Below are 14368 nucleotides of genomic sequence, written 5' to 3' on the forward strand. Positions count from 1 at the left end.
TATTCTGCAGTAAGATTTGCAAAAGATGGCTGCCTGTCCTGCTTCACAGATCGACTAAGCCTTCGGCATCCGCGTTGTGTGATGAGGTGTGGTATTCCAACACTTAGTCGCCTATACATGGTATCACCATCCTTGGACCAGTTTCTCTAGATCAGTGGCAATTATCTTGATCCCTACAGTATATCAGTGGGGATTCTGGCTTGCGTGTTGGGTGGTAGGTGGAGGGGTTTTTAAAAACATTTTCATAACATTTTCCTACGACTTTCTGTTTTTAAATTTTATAGCGTTACTTCCTCACTTTATAAACCCACCAGTGTAGCTGAGAGCGCTAATGCGCTACTTCCTGGAGTCGGGTAGGTGCGCCAAACCCTCATCGAATCCGCCTGGCTTATTACCGATGTGAGCCGGTATGCCGCCCAGCCTGGATCTGGTTTTTAGGCGGTTTTCCACATCCCGCTAGGCGAATACCGGTCTGGTTCCCACGTTCCGCCTCAGTTACACGACTCACAGACATTTGAAACACATTCGCACTATTCCATGCCTTACACTAGACGTGGACAGCTATGGTTCACCAATTATATCTTGGGGGGCTCAGGGTGGCGGCAGGAAGGGCATATGGCCACCCTCTGCAACTAACACTGCAAAATCTATAGTAACACGGCCGACCCCGTGTGATGTGGGACTAAGGTCCCAAGAGAGAAGAAGATCTTCCCTACTTGATAAATTATCATTGATGCACCATCCAAGACGGTGGACCATAAGAATCTGGCCTTTGTCATTTTCCCCAGTTATGGCCTGTATGGTCAACAGATGTTCTCATTCTTCACTGCTCCACTTATGTATACCATCCGTCGGAAAAGTTGCGAGACTGATTTTTTTCGTGGCAGGCGAATATTCAGTTCTCGTTACTTCTGTTATGTCGTTATGGAAAGACACAAATTGTCTGTGCATGCTTTACACCTACCTTCGCCATTTACAAGAGCCTGTGAAGTATTTTTGTGGTCAGCCAGAAAGCGATGGAGAACAAATTGACCATAATCTCCAGTTTGCAAGTCCACATTACTTTTTGTGCACACTGAAAGAAAATTTTGCTGCTTGCTCTTTATTCAGCAAGATCAGGAACCATGGCTATAAATAAAATTTTTGAGCTTTAACTGAATGAGATATTCTATAAAGTTCACAAGCAGAAAATATAATATCTATCTGAAAAAGCGCTGTTAAGAGATCAGAGGCGGCCTCTACAGAAGATCCACGTAAAACGGTCTATCGCTCTGACTTCTAATCACCAAAAGAGAATTGCTCGCCTTAAAAGTGGAAAATATCTCGCCACTTCCCACGGGCTTCCGTGAAATCTAAGCAATCCAGGACGGTGTACAATCTTCAGTATTTCACTTCCTACTTTTACCGAAAACTCATTCAAATCTGCCCAGCTCTGACGTCATCCGAGGTACACCACCCGCAGGCATTTGAATGAGGGGAATGGAGTCATATCTCGGTGAGATCTGTCTCTTTCCACTGCCTCACTGACCGTATTTACGTATACAGGGTGCTACAAAAAGGTACGGCCAAACTTTCAGGAAACATTCCTCACACACAAAGAAAGAAAATATGTTATGTGGACATGTGTCCGGAAACGCTTACTTTCCATGTTAGAGCTCATTTTATTACTTCTCTTCAAATCACATTAATCATGGAATGGAAACACACAGCAACAGAACGTACCAGCGTGACTTCAAACTGTTACAGGAAATGTTCAAAATGTCCTCCGTTAGCGAGGATACATGTATCTACCCTCTGTCGCATGGAATCCCTGATGCGCTGATGCAGCCCTGGAGAATGGCGTATTGTATCACAGCCGTCCACAATACGAGCACGAAGACTCTACATTTGTAACCGGGGTTGCATAGACAAGAGCTTTCAAATGCCCCCATAAATGAAAGTCAAGAGGGTTGAGGTCAGGAGAGCCTGGAGGCCATGGAATTGGTCCGCCTCTACCATTCCATTGGTCACCGAATGTGTTGTTGAGAAGCGTACGAACACTTCGACTGAAATGTGCAAGAGCTCCATTGTGCGTGAACCACATGTTGTGTCGTACTTGTAAAGGCACATGTTCTAGCAGCACAGGTAGAGTATCCCGTATGAAATCATGATAACGTGCTCCATTGAGCGTAAGTGGAAGAACATGGGGCCCAATCAAGACATCACCAACAATGCCTGCCCAAACGTTCACAGAAAATCTGTGTTGATGACGTGATTGCACAATTGTGTGTGGATTCTCGTCAGCCCACACATGTTGATTGTGAAAATTTACAATTTGATCACGTTGGAATGAAGCCTCATCCGTAAAGAGAACATATGCACTGAAATGAGGATTGACACATTGTTGGATGAACCATTCGCAGAAGTGTACCCATGGAGGCCAATCAGCTGCTGATAGTGCCTGCACACGCTGTACATGGTACGGAAACAACTGGTTCTCCCGTAGCACACTCCATACAGTGACGTGGTCAACGTTACTTTGTGCAGCAGCAACTTCTCTGACGCTGACATTAGGGTTATCGTCAACTGCACGAAGAATTGCCTCGTCCATTGCAGGTGTCCTCGTCGTTCTAGGTCTTCTCCAGTCGCGAGTCATAGGCTGGAATGTTCCGTGCTCCCTAAGACGCCGATCAATTGCTTCGAACGTCTTCCTGTCGGGACACCTTCGTTCTGGAAATCTGTCTCGCTACAAACGTATCGCGCCACGGCTATTGCCCCGTGCTAATCCATACATCAAATGAGCATCTGCCAACTCCGCGTTTGTAAACATTGCACTGACTGCAAAACCACGTTCGTGATGAACACTAATCTGCTGATGCTACGTACTGATGTGCTTGATGCTACTACTGTAGAGCAATGAGTCGCATGTCAACACAAGCACCGACGTCAACATTACCTTCCTTCAATTGGACCAACTGGCGGTGAATCGAGGAAGTACAGTACATACTGACGAAACTAAAATGAGCTCTAACATGGAAATTAAGCGTTTCCGGACACATGTCCACATAACATCTTTTCTTTATTTGTGTGTGAGGAATGTTTCCTGAAAGTTTGGTCGTACCTTTTTGTAACACCCTGTATATGGCCGCAGCGGACTGCCAAACGGAAGATCGGCGAATCACCCTCCCGAGGCAAAGGTAGCAGTACCTAAGTGGTCCCTTTCTCAGACACGTGTTAATTAATATCTCTGTCGTTTAACAATTTACAATCTTTTTAATTTTTGTATACGTAGATTTAAGTTTGCTTTAGTTGCTGAAAAAGTTTTAGCTCGACTGCCTTTAAACTTTGGCTGGTAGTTAGAACAGAACCGACATTAGAACATGACCTCTGAACTCCCTATTTAAGATTCCTTGTAACTATTATTATTTACCATACTGTCTTGAAACTTGGAACAGCTGTATTATTGCGCGAATATAATCGATTGCTGTCAGTAGAGCTTTCTATTACAAAGAAAAATGATTCTTAATCTCTCATGAATAAGGACGGTTTCATTCCAAATTTGTTTTCTGGCAGATAACTTGAAAAGAAAGAGAGGTAGCTTACTGGTGTCACATACGTAATGTTTTTACATATAAGTGAGGTTATATACGAAGCGTCATGTTTCTGAGTGTAATATAGCGCCTTCAGTTTTTCATGCAAACGCCGATTTTGGACAAAATATTGTTCAAGTTGAGATTTGTAACTTTTAATCATGACATAAATTTGCATATTCCGACCAATTTTTAGCGTTATAGTTTTATTATTTAGAACCACTTACTTTTTTCTTAGGATCGTACACTTTACATATTTATTTGATCATTCTGACACTTTAGAATGTTAACATTAATCTGACGAAGTTTGGGAAAGTTGTTTTAATTTTTAATTTCATGATCGTGGTACAAGCCTTTGACGTGGCGCTGGCAGCAGTGAATTGGGGTAAGCCCCTGCTCATTCGCTCGCCTCTGTAACTCTTACTATAATCCGTTCATCATAAGAATAAACCTGATGTAAAGAACCACAAACGCGATGATTGCCCAGAAGCAGTAGCACACGTACACTGGTGTTGTTACGTTCTTGGAAGTAGATCCTACTTGTGTATTAGATATATTAGTACTAAGTTACGTTCTAGGCGCTCAGTCCGGAACCGCGCGACTGCTACGGCCGCAGGTTCGAATCCTGCCTCGGGCATGGATGTGTGTGATGTCCTTAGGTTAGTTAGGTTTAAGTAGTTCTAAGTTCTAGGGGACTGATGCCCACAGATGTTAAGTCCCATAGTGCTCACAGCCATTTGAACTAAGTTACGTTAAATGAAACTTTAAGATATTCAAGTGTATTAACAGACATCAGTTGATAAATAAATCCACATTGAACGTGTAGAGCAGCGTGTAGAGCAGTCGGTAACGTAATTGAGTGAGGACCACGTGCCGATATTCGTGCACTAGTTCAAATTTCCCGAGAATTATTTCTTTCTCGCTCAATTCGAAATACCTACATGTCGTAATTATAAAACTCATCATTTTTTAAGAATAATGCACGTCTTCTTGTTTCTAATTTTATATTGGACGCGAAATTCCTGTTTCCATTTCAAATACAAATTCTTAATTATCGATGTTTTATGAAAGACTGTTTGTAAAAGTTGTTTAAATTAAGAAAACATTGTGGTGTCACTGCCAGACACCACACTTGCTAGGTGGTAGCTTAAATCAGCCGCAGTCCATTTAGTACATGTCGGACCCGCGTGTCGCCACTGTGTGATCGCAGACCTAGCGCCACCACAAGGCAGGTCTCGAGATACAATATAGTACTCGCCCCAGTTGTATGACGACATTACTAGCGACCATACGGACGAAGCCTTCCTCTCATTTGCCGAGAGACAGTTAGAATAGCCTTCTGCTAAGTCCATGGCTACGACCTAGCAAGGCGCCATTAGCCTTACCTACTTTGAGAGTTATAGTATAAATGTCTCAAGAAGAACGCTGTATTCATCACATAATAAAGTTAAGTATAAAGCAGCTACGTACTTTTCTTGCTACCATTCAATAGTTATCCTGTTCCAGAATTGACGACCGTCGGCGTGTGTGTGTACGCGTGCCTTCCTTTCTTTCGGCTACCCGTCACTGTGGACTGGCTGCCTTGTCAGTCCACTTCAAACATAATTTAATTTTTAAGGTAAAAATGAAAAACCAAATCCTCTTTATTTGGACTATGTCAATTATATTGTACCACAGAGGTAAATAAGTATCGTAAAAACATGAAAAACAATCTTTTTTGCAGCATCGAGCATATCATACAAATGCTGCATTTTTACATTTTCTACTGTACCATTACAATATGAACCCAACATAACTGGTATAGAGCCAAGCTGCAGGATTTTGCCCGAGAACTAACAAGACTGTTAAGCTGCCAGACGTACTGGAACTAACGCACGCAGTTTTTTCACACGTCACTTCAAAACGCTGGAGGGATATAGAACGGCTCGTCATAAAAGAAATATAGAAAATGCTGCGCCTGGTTGGCTTCGTGGATTCTGTTGTTGACAGGCTCGTTATCAACGTAGCAGGTGACACTTACAGAACTGAAATGTATTTCTCGGATTCGGGTAACGAAGGAGCTAAGAGATTACCAGACGACTTGACTGTAAGCAATACCTTCAGTGGCTTCAGTATTTAACTATACGGTGAAATCCTTCAATTCTCTCTTACGTTACACACAGCTTATGCAGAAACATTACCCTGTCGTTTAGTCAGGAATTTTCATAATTTTTGTTTTTAATTGCAACAGTACGTTAGCTATGTTGCGGTTTACGCCTAGTCGTCTGAGAAGGGTATTGAGGGAGATTTGCAGTGTATGACATTCGAAGCTGTATTGCGCCTCTGCTCGTCTCTTCTCACGTGTGAACTGCAGCTGGCCACGTGACTGCAGGCTAGCTGTACCAGCTGACCGGCCAGTGCTGTCCAAGTTAAAATACGCCGGAAAGCTGTTGTCCACTATTGACGCCAAATCGATGTCCGCATAACGCACAGCACAAAACTTACCCTTATTATCGTACTCGACAGTACTCGAGACAGCGTAGCAGGCAGTCCCACTTTCTTTTTCTTCTTTCACTTGCGCCTTTGTCCCGCAATGTTTCCGCAGGGTCGGCGTGGTTACAACGGATTTGGCAATGTTAATTTAAAGGGGTGGCCGGATGCCCTTCCTGCCGCCACCCTATACCCGCCAGGACGGAATCAGCGTCTAGTGTAAACCATGAAACAGTGCGGAGGTGTTACAAATGTCTGCGTGTCGTGTAACTGAGACGGGATGTGGGGACCAGCCCGGTATTCACCTAGCGGGATGTGGAAAACCGCCTAAAAACCACATCCAGGCTGGCCGACACACCGGCCCACGTCGTTAATCCGCCGGGCCGGCGCGCGCCTACCCGAGTCTAGGAAGCAGCGCATTAGCGCTCTCGGCTAACCTGGCAGGTTCGTAGCAAGCAGTCCCACATGAAACTGAAATCCAATGAGGCTCCAGCAAACGCAGAAGAATACATAGTGCAATGTTTACATCAGGTTTATCTTATGGTGAACAGATTATAGGATACAGCGCCTCAAAGCGACGTCAACGCAGTAACTGCGGTGATAGCATGGTCTAACAACTGCATACAACAAATGTGAATTCGAGCAATCAGTTGTAAGCTGGCATTTTCAGCCGTGGACCGGCGACAGTAGTGTATCAATGTTGTCGTACCTGAAATCACAATGGAGCAACAGCTCTAGGTCAGGTGTTGAAGACATACTCCGGACTGTTCTTGAGGAAGAGAAGAGTGTGTGCAAAGTTTGTCCCACCTACCCTGACTCCAGAACAGAAACGACATGTTGACGCATGACACGGCTTGATCGAAATGCAAGACGCTGACACTTCTTTTAAAGAAAAATCGTCATGGATGACGAGACTTGGTGTTATCAGTACTAATCTACCACAATTCTTCTCTTACGATCATACAGCAATACCCACAAGATGAAGAGCATCCCCAAGGATATTTGGCTCTGAGCACTATGGGACTTAACATCTGTGGTCATCAGTCCCCTAGAACTTAGAACTACTTAAACCTAACTAACCTAAGGACATCACACACATCCATGCCCGAGGCAGGATTCGAACCTGCGATCGTAGCGGTCACGCGGTTCCAGACTGAAGCGCCTAGAACCGCACGGCCACACCGGCCGGCCAAGGATATTTATGGAAGTTTGACGTGGATGTATGAACGTTTGGTGCATTGTATCAAGTTGGGTAAGACTATGTAGAACACTCCATGCACTGGAAGCAACATCCTAATTTTTCTCTCTTTCTGATTAAATCACTCTTTTAAGGGGAGACGGAAGGCAATTTTTATCCGTATTCTGCCAATGCTATTTTACCCTTTGAATAGGTACCGGTACACTTTTTAAACGACCTGTAAGTGATAAAACAATGAAATTTTTACTGAATATATATATATATATATATATATATATATATATACATATATATATATATATATATATATATGCCTCAATTTACAGGTAAAATCAACATAATACCTCTTATGGTTTTGAAGAAAAAATAATTTTATTCTTTCACTAGCAAAATTTAACATTTTTTCTACATTAATTATTATAAAACAGTTTCTGTTTGTGAATGGTTCAAATGGCTCTGAGCACTATGGGACTTAACATCTGTGGTCATCAGTCCCCTAGAACCTAGAACTACTTAAACCTAACTAACCTAAGGACATCACACACAACCATGCCCGAGGCAGGATTCGAACCTGCGACCGTAGCAGTCGCGCGGTTCCGGACTGCGCGCCTAGAACCGCTAGACCACCGCGGCCGGCAGTTTCTGTTTGTGTGGTGGTTCTCAATTTACTTGTAATAACGTATTACCATCTGCAGTACAAACTGACAAAATGTCATGTTTCTAACCCCATTAGTTTATCAAATAATGGTACCTCAAAGCAAAAAAAATCTAGTTTTGAGAAAAATCCATTTAAAGTCTAATATTGCAATGCTAGTATAGTTACTGATGAGAATTACTTACCACTAATATTTTTCTGCACCATACTGAGAATCATCTGAATCACACTGATCTTCTCTTCTCCACTTGGTCCCTCTTTTTTTCTGTCTGGGTTATTTTGTGCATTTTAAATTAGCAATATCTGCTTTGCGGATTCTGTCTTTATCTATTTGCACCAAGGATTTTGCAGTATTTCCACTAGATTTTATGCCCAATAATTCCAAAACATCCACTTTTCGAATTACACCATCACTGAAGCATATAATAGCATCATAAACACAAAATTTGAGTATTGTAAGCTGAACAAAAACAGTTTTCGGTAGCCGGTTCCAAATGACAGAATTTACACATTCATTTAAATTTTGGGTTTTCCCATGAAGACATTTCTTCAACAAGGTATCTTTACAAAGCTCTCTAAATATAGAACAACAGAAGCATGAAATAATATACAAGGCCTAAAAGAACGCTGTGCATTATCTCTGCATGGCGCTAAAAGGAAGGCGTGGCATTTAAATGCCAGATTGCACAGAGCGTCAGGAAACCATCATATCTCACGAAGAAATTGTCGTATTTATATAAAACGAAAACTGTTTCACGCAGGAAAGACCAGGCTTTTCAAATATGCTAAAATCTAAAAATCCAATTTTTGAAGCCCACTTGCCTTCCGTCTCCCATTAGCTATTTGGACCAATGGGGTACTTTCCTCACCGTGACAAGTTCCTATTGCGCCACCTTGCGGTGAACTGTGCTCATAATGTTTTGGTTCATCGGCGTTTTGATGTTAGTGTCATTTAGAAGGGACTGACTGGCAGATGGTTGTACAAGCCTTGGACGTTCACATACGTATAGTATACGGAAGGTGCTAAGGTAAATGCAAACCGTTCTCTTGCACTGTCATCCATATATTGAATCTACGTATGCTCAGTAGGGCGTTGTCTGCCATCACAGTCCTGTGAGCTCTCAGAGAGCAAATAATATTCTTTTGATGTGACTTACGAATGAGTATCAAGCTCAGAACTATTCATACCCATCATTCCAAATTCAGTAACCGCTAATGTGAGAGGATAATTTGTCGTCTGCAGATGTATAAAAAAGAAAGTAAGACATAAAAATTTCAGATGAATCTATATGGTTCCAGAGGCAGTTTGAAGTGTCAAGCATCTATGACATACGAGGGCTGCACAGAATGTATGTTCCGATGGGTCGCGAAATGGAAACCACAGTGAAAACACTGCAACAATTAGGTACACCTTTCACCTACTTCTCTACATAGTCGCCGCTCCAACTTCGATTGTTATCGTAGTGCTGTACCAACTTTGCAATATTCTCGTCATATAAAGCAGCCGCCTGTGCTTTCGGCCAGTTATCTACACTGGTCTGCTGCTCGCTGTCTGTGGAATAATTGTGTCTTCATAGCCAGCGGTTCTGGTGAGCAGAGATGAGACTCAGGGTGAGCCAATTACGGACTGTATTGTGGGTGATCAAACACTTCTCATCGGAAACGCTGCAGGAGCGTCTCCATTGCCCCTGCAGTGCGCGGCCGAGAATTGGCATGAAGAAGTAACTGTTCGACAGTAGTGTTATGTGGGCTGCATGGCGCAGGCGAAATCTCTAACCAGGCCCTAGTACTTGTGGGGAGGCGCTATTCCCTACGCATCTTTACGTGCTAACTGTTCACTCAAAACTGTAAAGAGCGACGCGACACGATCGACGGGAATACTAGAGACACTGTCCAACACATCAGTGCAAAGCTTTCCCGGATTTTCCCAGTGGTTTCCATTTCGCGACTGATTGGAACTTACTTTCTGGACAAGACTCGTATATTCACGCAGACTGAAGCGACGAATGAAAATTTGTACCAACGCTGGGATTTGAGCCCGGATCTCTTCCACACTAGAGTGATGCGCTAACCATTACGCCACCCTGGAACACTGGCTTCGCAGAACTTCATGAACTACATTAGCACGTCTCCCTCTACAAGCCAAATTCCCACTTGGTATTCCCACTAAACTCGAACTGCATTGCAGAGGCTCTCCAACTATATTGCAATGGGAGAGCCTGCCTGAAAACCCAGGCATAGGTGCTTTAATCAAATGGAACTATATAGTGCCACAGATGTTTTCAAGTCTCAACCATCTACGATGTATACACGCGAAGCGACGATTGGAACATGAGAGTAATTCATGGCAGGCCACATCGAACCTGTCCGAAGAATGATGGAAGAACAAAATTAGATCATTTGGAGCAGGGGCAGTGAAGTGGACCCTGACAGTAAAGTGGGCGTTTACCGGGCCCTGTCTTGTCTGGTTTGCTGCCAGCAGGGAGCGAGCAGTCAACACTCCACAGACTGCGGTCACAGATTGTGTAGTTCCGGGTTTCGCTAAAAAAGCGCAGTATAATGAATCATTTCCCAAGTTCGGCCAGTGAGGGATAAACTATTTTTACAAGTCGTTCTCTGTCCTCAGAGAACAGCTTGGCTCAAGGCTGTTGTCGCCTAGAAAAGTAGATGGCGCTCAGATGGTCAGGAGATATTCATTCCTGGTTTCTTGTGAGAAGCGTGGCAACCGTTTATTATTCAAAATTTTGTTTTCTTCCACTGTGAGGGCGGAAGTGCGACAGCCAGTTACACTCCACATAGGATGAGAATTTCTCTTAAAAGGGGAGGACGTAGCTTATTGGGTGACCTAAAAAAGGCCTGTAAGTCGAAGTTCAGAATGCCGTTTTCTAGAAATTTCAGATGCCGAAAAACAGCCCGTCAACCGATGTAAATGATATCTGAGAATTGGGAGTTTGGAGCTCGTTTTCATCAGAATTGTAAGCTCCGAAAAGAAAGTTACCGAACAGCTTATGAACCGTTTGTTAGGTAGGGTGTTGGACGATTGTTTCTTTTTTTTTTTTAAACATGTCACTGATCAGTGTTAAGTGGAGCCTTCTCATGGTGGCTTATTCTTTTGCGATGGATTTTTTCAGAGCAGAAAGGAAAGAAGATGCAGAAGCCGATGTTTGGGCCTTGGAGGCATGCAAACGGGGATGTTATGACTCTAGAGATATGGCCAATTATGTGGTGACTGGCGACTAGCAGCCGTCAACAGCAGGCCTCAGCTTACGCAGGAGTCGACTCTCCGGCTCATCACCCCTGGTGAGGATTGTTCACCCAGAACAGAAAGCAGTTACGCATTTCTGGCCTTTTCCTTCTAACCTCGAATAGGCCCCATGATGGAAATGATAGTCAAGGGCTCAGCCATTACTGAGCAGATTTTGAATGTGGATCCCATACACCTTCCTGGTATGACCGGACCAATTACTGCACACCCATCTATGGTTATGCTGTTTTGAGAATAACCCTTTGAGACGACGGTCACTCTTGTTGCATTTGTTCCTCGTGACCATTGCTGCACCAACCTAGCTCTGATTTCAGTTCGTGTGCGTGTTCATAACTGGCAGTCCCTTTCAATTTGTAATTTATCGCTCGCGTCAATACGTAATTATTGCTTTCTTGTTTATTCATGTGGTTTCAAGGAGTACCCGTAATAAATTGGGGCTAAATTAGGCCAAGACTTTTAATCCAGAAGTCAGATAAAACCCCTTCTAGTTATTTACAATTTTACTGCTTCTTGTAACAGTAGCAGTTGGTGTAGCATAGCCTCTGGTAAAAAAAAAAAAAAAAAAAAAAAAGAAAAAAAAAGAAAAAAAAAGAGTATAAATCGGTCATCGATACTCAACACTGGAGAAACTCCATCTGCGCTCTTAGAATCGCAATTAATATTATCTTCGTCCTTTTGAACAAGAAGACTGGCGTATTTTTTTGTTTCATTATCTTATCGATTCTGATGTTCTAGCTGACGGACGCTAATTGTTCACGGTCTGTAACTGATACAATTATCTGTAGTAATAATAGAATTCTGTTGAATATATATGAAATTAATAATTGTAATATGTGTTTTTGTCAGTAGTGAGTACCTATCCTGCATGTGATTCAGTACGTAATAATTAAATGTTGCCTGGGCCATTATGTGTAGGCTCATTATTTTAGCGACGCCATTGATGACAAAAATTATATAAGTTCTTTTAACAGTCATTTAATGCTAAAAGATTAAAAAGAATAATCTCAATAAGCTGAAAACGGTGTCTTGTAATATTTTCCAATATTAGGCCAGAGGTATAGTTTCTTATTAACAGTAATATCTATAAATGCTTACGCTGCCATTGCACATAGGCAGCTATCCTGGAGCATTGAACCTCACAGAAAAAATATTTAAGAATTGTTTAAATGGTTTATCGTTTAATATTAAAGAAATATTTTTAATCCATCGTGAGTAAGACGCATGTCTTTACGTTGGGATACGTATTCTGGCAATGGCGCCCAGAGGAAAATAAGTCGCGGCTTTTAAGAAACACAGAAGAGTACTTTCAGAACCATTTCATACAATAGGAATAACGGCATGGTTATCACTGTATGAAGCAGTATTTAATTCATTCAAAAAATTACGCGATACTGTAACAAAGTCTCACAGATAAACAAAAGTGAAACGAAGACAAAATTAGCGTGAAGAGAGAGGTGCATGAACCGTTCAACGAATACTAAATTAAAACTAAGGTTGTCAGCTTGACAGAAAATAATAAGATGTTCTGGTGTTGAATCAGTAAATGGACCGAAGCCATCAGCACAGGCACTCTATATCCATAACGACACTGAAACAGAGAATGACACAGAAAAGGCCGAAAAACCAAACGTCTTTTTCCAAAACTGTTTCACAGAGGAAGACAACTCTGTAGTTCCTCTTTTCAATCGTCGCACGAGCGACAAAAAGAGATCGAAATTAGCGACAAAGAGATAGAAAAGTAGCTGAAATCGCTCTCATATTTCTTGAGACCGAAAATATATTCTGTAGGAACTTTAATTTTAACTCGCTCATATCTGGATCGAGATAATACAATGAATTATAGTAATGAATATTAAGTAGAGATCAATTAAGTTTACGGATTGGTAAAATATGTTTCATACAAACTCTCCGCGCTTGAGCATGGCTTTTTACGTTAAAGGTCCGTTCATGTATTTTTAGCTGTGTTTCTTCCCTCTGTGTTTTCACTAAACTCGGACTTCGTAATAAGACAGCAAACGAAGACGACGGAGGATCGAGCTGGGCCACTTTTTGCTTATATGTACGGAATCTTTTGACATGCCAAGTCACCCAATAATCTTACAATGACTAAAGATACAAAATAAAACGTTCATGGGTTAGTAATAATAGTATACCCTGAAATAAAACACAATTAAATTACGACACTTACATTGAGACTTGCGTTAAGAAATTTTAAGTACCGATTGGTTGCAACTCGTGAATGTATTAATAAATTAATGTAGTATTTATGGCGGAGTGCCAAAATACGTACGATCTGCACAAGATCTAGAATACAAAAGGTGCCTCTTATTCCGCCAATAATTTGACGATCAAAAATCTTCAGCTGTTTCTAGCGGCTGCATACAGTATCTATACAGCCGTGGACTATATATCTATGGCTCAAATTATTTCTTTATTTCATTACTTATAATTAAGTTTTCTGCTAATAAAAGCTCAGCAAGAAAATGTGCCTTTAAAGAAGCAACACGGGTTCCGAAAACGATTGTGTGAAACCCAGCTGGTCTGTTCGTCCACGAGATACAGAAAGGATTAGACACAAGTGCCCATGTCCATACTATGTTCCTTGGCTTGGCTTCTGGAGGGCATTGGATACAGTTCCACATTGCTACTTAGTAAACAAGATGCGAGCGCATGGAATATCAGATCAACTGTGTGACTGAACTGAAAAGTTTCTGGCAAACAGAACACAGCGTTTCATGCGGAATGGAGGGAAGTCTTCAGAAGTAAAAGAGACTTTGGACGTGTCCCAGGGGAGTGTTAGAGGAGCAGTACTTTCCACAACATATATAAATTACCTAGTTCGTAACATCGGAGAAACCATGAGACTTTTCTTAGGTGATGCTGTTGTACATAGAAAAGTCGCAATGCTAGAAAACTGTAACGAACCACAGGAAGATCTGCAGAGGTTGGACGTTTGGTGAAGGGAGTGGCAATTGACCCTCAACATAAACAGAAATAACTTATTGTGAAAAAGAGACAAAACACCGTTTATTGTACGACTAGTTTAGCATTTGCTGTTTCTCTCACGTAAACTGTATGACCTGCAGAGATTTTTTGTTATGTTTTTATGTAATCGAATTTTTATTTTATTCACAAATTGCAAGAGCTTCTAAGCTGTGCACGCTAATTAAGAGCATACAAGAATGTCCTTTTCCGGATGTACTTCTCACCGA

This window comes from Schistocerca serialis, chromosome 10, assembly GCF_023864345.2.
Source record: "Schistocerca serialis cubense isolate TAMUIC-IGC-003099 chromosome 10, iqSchSeri2.2, whole genome shotgun sequence".
Classification (NCBI taxonomy): domain Eukaryota; kingdom Metazoa; phylum Arthropoda; class Insecta; order Orthoptera; family Acrididae; genus Schistocerca; species Schistocerca serialis.